Genomic DNA, 6,468 nt, shown 5'->3' on the forward strand with positions numbered 1-6,468 from the left:
ATCTGAGATATTTTAATGATTGTTCTGAAAGGTAGAATAGCTTACATGCTGAGAAAAGAAGGTGTGCACGTTGGGAACTAGCTGTTTCTTTGTTATCGAAAGTGGGCCTGAGGCCTTGATATCAAGTACTCAATTATGCCTCCAAAGGTAGGGTACAATTATGATTGGTTGAGAGCTAATGTCCCAGAGGAGACTCTAAGTAGAGAGCAATGGCGCCCTAAACTATACATAGAAAATTTGGATGACTGTGTCTGGAGCTTCAAAGAGAGGTCTGAGTTAACAGTACAGTTCGGATGTTTGTATAGGTAGTCAAAAGATCAAAAGGAATATTTTCAGGGTAATAAAACCTATTTTTTTTATTTCAATATATGTTGCATTTTAGGACACAGAATGTAATATTTTTTTCTACTATAAACAAAATACATATTCAATATATTAGAAATCACTGATAAGCCAAAAGAGGAAAATGAAAATAACCTATAATCCTACCATAAAATACTTACTTGACAACAGGTCTCTCTCTTGGAGGTATATGCATATCTATTTAATTTTAATAGAGACAGGCTTGTATTGCACATATTATTGTGCAATATTTTTTCACTAAGGTATATATCATTAATACTTTTCAGGTCACTACATATCTATCTACCTCATAATTTTTAATACTTCACAAAGCAATACCTATTTGTCCAGCCCCAGATACAATAAAATATTCAAAGGACGTATTCTAGTTTTTATTTCCAAGTTGAAAAAGAGAAGCTTTCAAAGCACTAACTAGATGTGTGATTTGTCTCTTCTCTCAAAGCCATAGTGTTGAAAGGATTGGATTAGTGGATCTGTAAAATTTCTTATAGCTCTATAATTTCTGTTCTGTTCTATTTTATTCTCTTCTATTTTAAAACACTAACTGTAAATTTAAAACACTAACTAATTTTAAAACACTAACTGTAAACACTAACTGAATTTATCCTAGTAAATTCAGTATGTGGTCAATGCATTCATCTGATTATACTTAGAAGAAAACTGGGACAGAGAACGTTAAATGGCTAACACTGATTTCTTGGGAGAATAAGAGCCAGGGTTAGGAACAGAGCCCCAGATGCCTCGCTCCAGTATACTGGGTTCTCAGCTACTCAGCAGAATCAGGAAGGTAACCCCACCCTGCCACTTTGAAACACTGACTTACCCAATTTGAACCTCTGAGGTTTTTGAGGTTTCGGCATCACTAACCTTTATGGGCAAAAGCCTGCTTTCCAACCCCAGTGTGGCTTCCTTCTGGACATCCCCCCTTTTCTACGCCAGGATTCCAGCTCAGCATTGGCAATAAACCTCTGTACTCTGGATCCTGGAGTCGTATCTTGCCTTGCTGTCAGATCCCATTTTAATCTTTAGTGACTGTTCTGTTGGGTCACTCCACTGAAGCTGATTCCAATATTATATTCATTTTGACTTTTCTTTTGCAGACAGTTTTTGTCACGGTGCAATTTGTTTGGGGGCAGATTGGAGTCTGTGATTATAGACTAGCATTACATTAGTCAGTGCAAGCCTTGGCATTTACAGCTGCTTCTCTTTTGTGGTACCTTTTAAAAGTTGTTTCATTAAACTTTTATGAATAGATAATATTTATGTGTGGTCAACAATAAAGGGAAAATGCTCTATGGAATTCATGAGCAAAATCTGAACTCAAATTAGGGAAGACTGTCAATTTTCCTGATTAATATTTAAACCAATATTAAGATTGAAAGGATATCAGGAGTCTTCAATGAATGAATTTAATTGGGAAGATTTTTGTATACACGGTTCCACTTGATGCTAAACAATCCTTATTCCATGAAGTACATCAAGGTAGCTATTCCATAATCTTCCTGGGTTATGGAGGAAATATAAGTTCATTTGAAAAATCATCATATCTTTACGACATGTTCTGTTATTTGTACACAGGTAATATATGCTCATAAATAAGCTGGCAATTTTGTACAGAGTTGCCAAAAAATTGTTAAAGCCTTGCTTAAAATTTGGGTGAACAAAAATACCCTCAATAAGCAATTGCTGTTAGAATGTTTGATGATGGATATTCAAAAAGCCTTTAAAGTATGGTAAACATTTCCCCTTTTAAAAATATGAAGACAGAGGGGGCGCGGAAGGGAGCAGCCGGGCAGTGGAAGCGCGAGCGAGCGGGAGGCCGGCCGCGGTCCCGACTTTGCCGCCGCCGCCCGGGCTCGCCCGGGGATGTCTCAAGGCCCCCAAGCACCACGCGGCGGCCGCCGTCCCGGCCTCTGAGGGCCGCCACGTCCCGGCAGCGCGCGCGGGCTGGGGGCTGCTCGGTGCGGGCTGGGGGCGCCAGGGGAGGGGCTGCCCAGGCCCCGCGTTTCGCCCTTAACCGCGGCCGGCGCCGGGCCAGGAGGCGGCGCGGCGCCAGGCTCTGAAGCGTGGAGGGAGTTCTGTACACGTGGACCAACCATCTCACAGGTTGGCAGCCTCGCTGGTTTGTTTTAGGTAATGGAATCCTGTCCTACTATGATTCACAAGACGATGTTTGCAAAGGGAGCAAAGGAAGTATAATGATGGCAGTTTGTGAAATTAAAGTCCATTCGGCAGACAGCACAAGAATGGAATTAATCATTCTAGGAGAGCAGCATTTCTACATGAAGGCAGTGAATGCAGCTGAAAGACAAAGGTGGCTGGGTGCTCTGGGGAGCTCCAAAGCTTGTTTGTCTGATACTAGGACTAAAAAAGAAAAAGAAATAAGTGGAACCAGTGAATCTCTGAAAACCGAAATGTCTGAGCTTCGCCTCTACTGTGACCTCCTAATGAAGCAAGTTCATACGATCCAAGAGTTTGTTCACCATGATGAGAATCATTCATCTCCCAGCATAGAGAACATGAATGAAGCCTCTTCCCTACTTAGGGGGACGTGTAATACATTCATCACAACGCTTGAGGAATGTGTGAAGATAGCGAATGCCAAGTTTAAACCCGGGATGTTTCAGCTGTGCCATCCGGATCCCTTAGTTTCTCCTGTGTCACCTTCTCTTGCTCAAATGATGAAGCGTTCTGTCAGCCACCCTGGTTCTCGCAGTTCAGAGAGGAGTACCCACTCTATAAAAGAAACAGTGTCTACACTTCACCGACTCTCCCAGCGGCCCCGAAGAACCTACTCAGATACAGACTCTTGTAATGATGTTCCTCTCGAAGACCCAGATAGACCTGTTCACTGTTCAAGAAATACACTTAATGGAGATTTGGCATCAGCAATCATTCCTGAAGAAAGCAGACTTATGGCCAAAAAAAAAAATCTGCATCGGAAGATCCTCTTCCATCCTTCTCTTCCTGAGGAAACGGAAGTGTCCAACTTCCTCTAAGTATCGCTCTGCAAAAGCTGCTGTAATTAAACTATGTTATAGGGAGTAATTTTTTCCTTAGGATTTCTCTGCACTTTATAGAATATTGTAAAACAAACAAACAAAAAACAACCCACATACCTTTGAAGTGTATTTTATCTTTATATAGTTTATTTGCAAGAGTATTTTCCTAATAACTTCACAGTATGAATGTGCATGTTTTTGGTTTTTGAACAAATGATGGTGTAACATTTTGACATCTGTAAGGACAAATGTAGATATTTTTCTAAAACACTGTGAGGGACTGACATCTTAGTCAGTGTGTATTGTAGCTTATAAACATGAAATCTTATAAACCTAAGGTTTCAGTGTGACAGAAGTGTGATATATGTAACTTGTGCCATGGACCAAATGGTCACTTTACCCCAGCTGAAAGTGAGTTACAGTCGCAGCTTGATGGTGTTTGTCTTATATTCCTTTAAGCAAAAAGGAAACATTTAATATTAGAAATATTTTTACCCCAAATACCATGACATTGAGGATTTTTTAAAAACCAGATTGTGCTGTCCTTTGTATATGAAGTTGACACTACTGATTTGTCAATACCAAATATTGGGTTAAAGTATTTAATTTTTACTTATTTATTTTTCTGTTGCATCAAAAAAAATGATTGCATCCTAACTTTTATGACCTACCAAATTTAAGATGTGTATATCTTGTTATTTACATTGTTCTAGAAAAGAGGTTAATATTGTAATGACCTTGCTCACTTCCACCAGAGAAATAAATGACTTGCAATGGAAGAGGATTTTAGTGCTTTTTTCCGAAAATAAACATAAGCTGCTGTTGTAAGGTATTAATGTTTGCAGCTCTTTAGAATATCTAGACATTTTTTATTTATGAATATTTATAAAAAAGGAATCTGTCAAGGTGATTGCCCTACATAACGAGAACGGCATTATTTTATTTATTTATTTATTTATGTCTGTGTTGGGTCTTCGTTTCTGTGCAAGGGCTTTCTCTAGTTGCGGCAAGCGGGGGCCGCTCTTCATCGCGGTGCGCGGGCCTCTCACTATCGCGGACTCTCTTGTTGCGGAGCACAGGCTCCAGACGCGCAGGCTCAGTAGTTGTGGCTCACGGGCCCAGCTGCTCCGCGGCATGTGGGATCTTCCCAGACCAGGGCTCGAACCCGTGTCCCCTACATTGGCAGGCAGAGTCTCAACCACTGCGCCACCAGGGAAGCCCTAGAACGGCATTATTCAATTAAAGAACAAATAGCATTTTTTGGTAGTGCCTGTGCATACCTATTGTCAGTGTTTGCCTTGTAAACTGTTTTTTCAGTTCACTTTGGAGTGATGGTTTTGTCCAAGGTTTTGGATGAGGAGCACTTTAACACAAACTGGTTTGGTGTTTTTAAGTTAATCATATGTTTAATAAATACGTGGTTTTTGCATTCAAAAAAAAAAAAATGAAGACAGAAATGTAATAAACCACTATTTTTTTTCCAGGGAAATTTCTTACTAAAATTTTTTCTTAAAAGATAAAAAGGTTATTCAAATGCTCCAATTTCTAAGCTGACCTCCAATCTAATGTTCGAATCTAGACTTTTTGGTCATTTCTATTTGGAGTTCACTAGTCACTTCACACTAAGTATATATGAATCAAAATTTGACTTCCTCTCATCATAAACCTGTTACTTCTCGGTTTCCAGTCACGGTCAATGACGTGTCCCTTATTTCATGTAAGTGTAAAATTTTATATTATTTTGACTTTTTCTTTTAACAATCATATCTAATAAAAATTTGGTGATGCCTCCATTCTCCCCTGATGCACCCCATAATTTAGCATAAGTTGAAATACATGCATAGGACTCAATATTTGACATATCATTACTTTCAACGAGTTATAGAGTCACACAAATTTCTTCTTAGAGAGGCAGAGATAGACAGGGCCATACAGAGGGTTTGGGCTTCATTTCCTCAAAATTTATACTATGTACTTAAAACTTGGATAGCCCTAGACCAGCATCTGGTAATTTTCAAATATTGATACTTTTTATAACGTTTATAACATAATGAGGTGTTTTGCTCATTTTTCATCTTTTCACTAGTTTTGGCCTATTTATTATTATACTGAAAGATTTATGTCATACTTTTTTTCCAAAACCCTTTTGTAAAACCTTTTTAAAGCTAACATTCTATTAAAAAGGATAGAGAGAGATTAACTTAGATAAAATAAACCAAACTAATTTTTAAAAGAAAAAAACATGTTCAACTATAAAGGGAATTTTTCATACTGTGTGTGTGTGTGTGTTTTAATACACAGAACAAGGAATGTGTAAAATACTCAGAAGTAGTACTTCTCTAAAGCCAATCAGAACTGATTAAACAGATAGGCATTACTTTGAGAAGAGCTAAAAATTATGTTACAGATGGATATTTAATGACATGAAAAAATGTTCATGGCATAAAATCTAATAAAAATATTATAAAACAATATGTACAATACACACCTGTTTTAATTAAAATAAAGATGTGTGTGACTCTAAACCAAAGACCTGAGAGATGAAAAGACCTGAGAGATGAAAAGACCTGAGAGATGTATATCAAACAGCTTTACTAGCAATAAAGCTAAAATGTGTATCCCTATCACTTTGTATCTATGCTCATATGTAATATTCTTTTCAAGTAAGGTTGTTGACTGATTTTGATACCAGGGTTATGCTGGCTTATAAAAATAGATGTGGAATGCACACTATTTCTCTAGTTTCTAAAGGAGCTTGTATATTCTTGGATTTTTTTTTTTTTTCTGTTAAATATTCGATAGAATTCACCAATGAATCCATCTGGGCCTGGAGTTCTCTATGTGAGGAATTTTATTATTATAAATTTAATTTATTTAACACACAGGGCTGTTCAGATTTTCTGATTCTTCTTATATTAGTTTTGATAACTTGTGAAGTGAAATAAAGCACATCTTGAGTGGGAGAGGAAGAGGGAACGAGAAGGAAATGAAAAAAACAGGTACTCCTGTGATCATTGGGAGGAAGGAGTGAGGTGTAAGGAGAGGCTAGAAGTGTGAATTTGCTACCAAGTTAGTTATCTGCAGGTGGCACATATTCCTTGTG

General features: G+C 38.0%; 1 pseudogene across 1 annotated transcript; it reads left to right on the forward strand.

Moving 5' to 3' along the window:
- The first annotated feature begins 2,426 nt into the window (after nucleotides 1–2,426).
- Nucleotides 2,427–5,919, forward strand: LOC309628985 (pleckstrin homology domain-containing family A member 3 pseudogene; annotated as a pseudogene). Its single transcript has one exon. The product of its transcript is annotated as a pleckstrin homology domain-containing family A member 3 pseudogene (transcript).
- Nucleotides 5,920–6,468: the final 549 nt, after the last annotated feature.

Source organism: Balaenoptera borealis (genome assembly GCF_965194805.1).
Source record: "Balaenoptera borealis genome assembly, chromosome: 5".
In the NCBI taxonomy this organism is placed as follows: domain Eukaryota; kingdom Metazoa; phylum Chordata; class Mammalia; order Artiodactyla; family Balaenopteridae; genus Balaenoptera; species Balaenoptera borealis.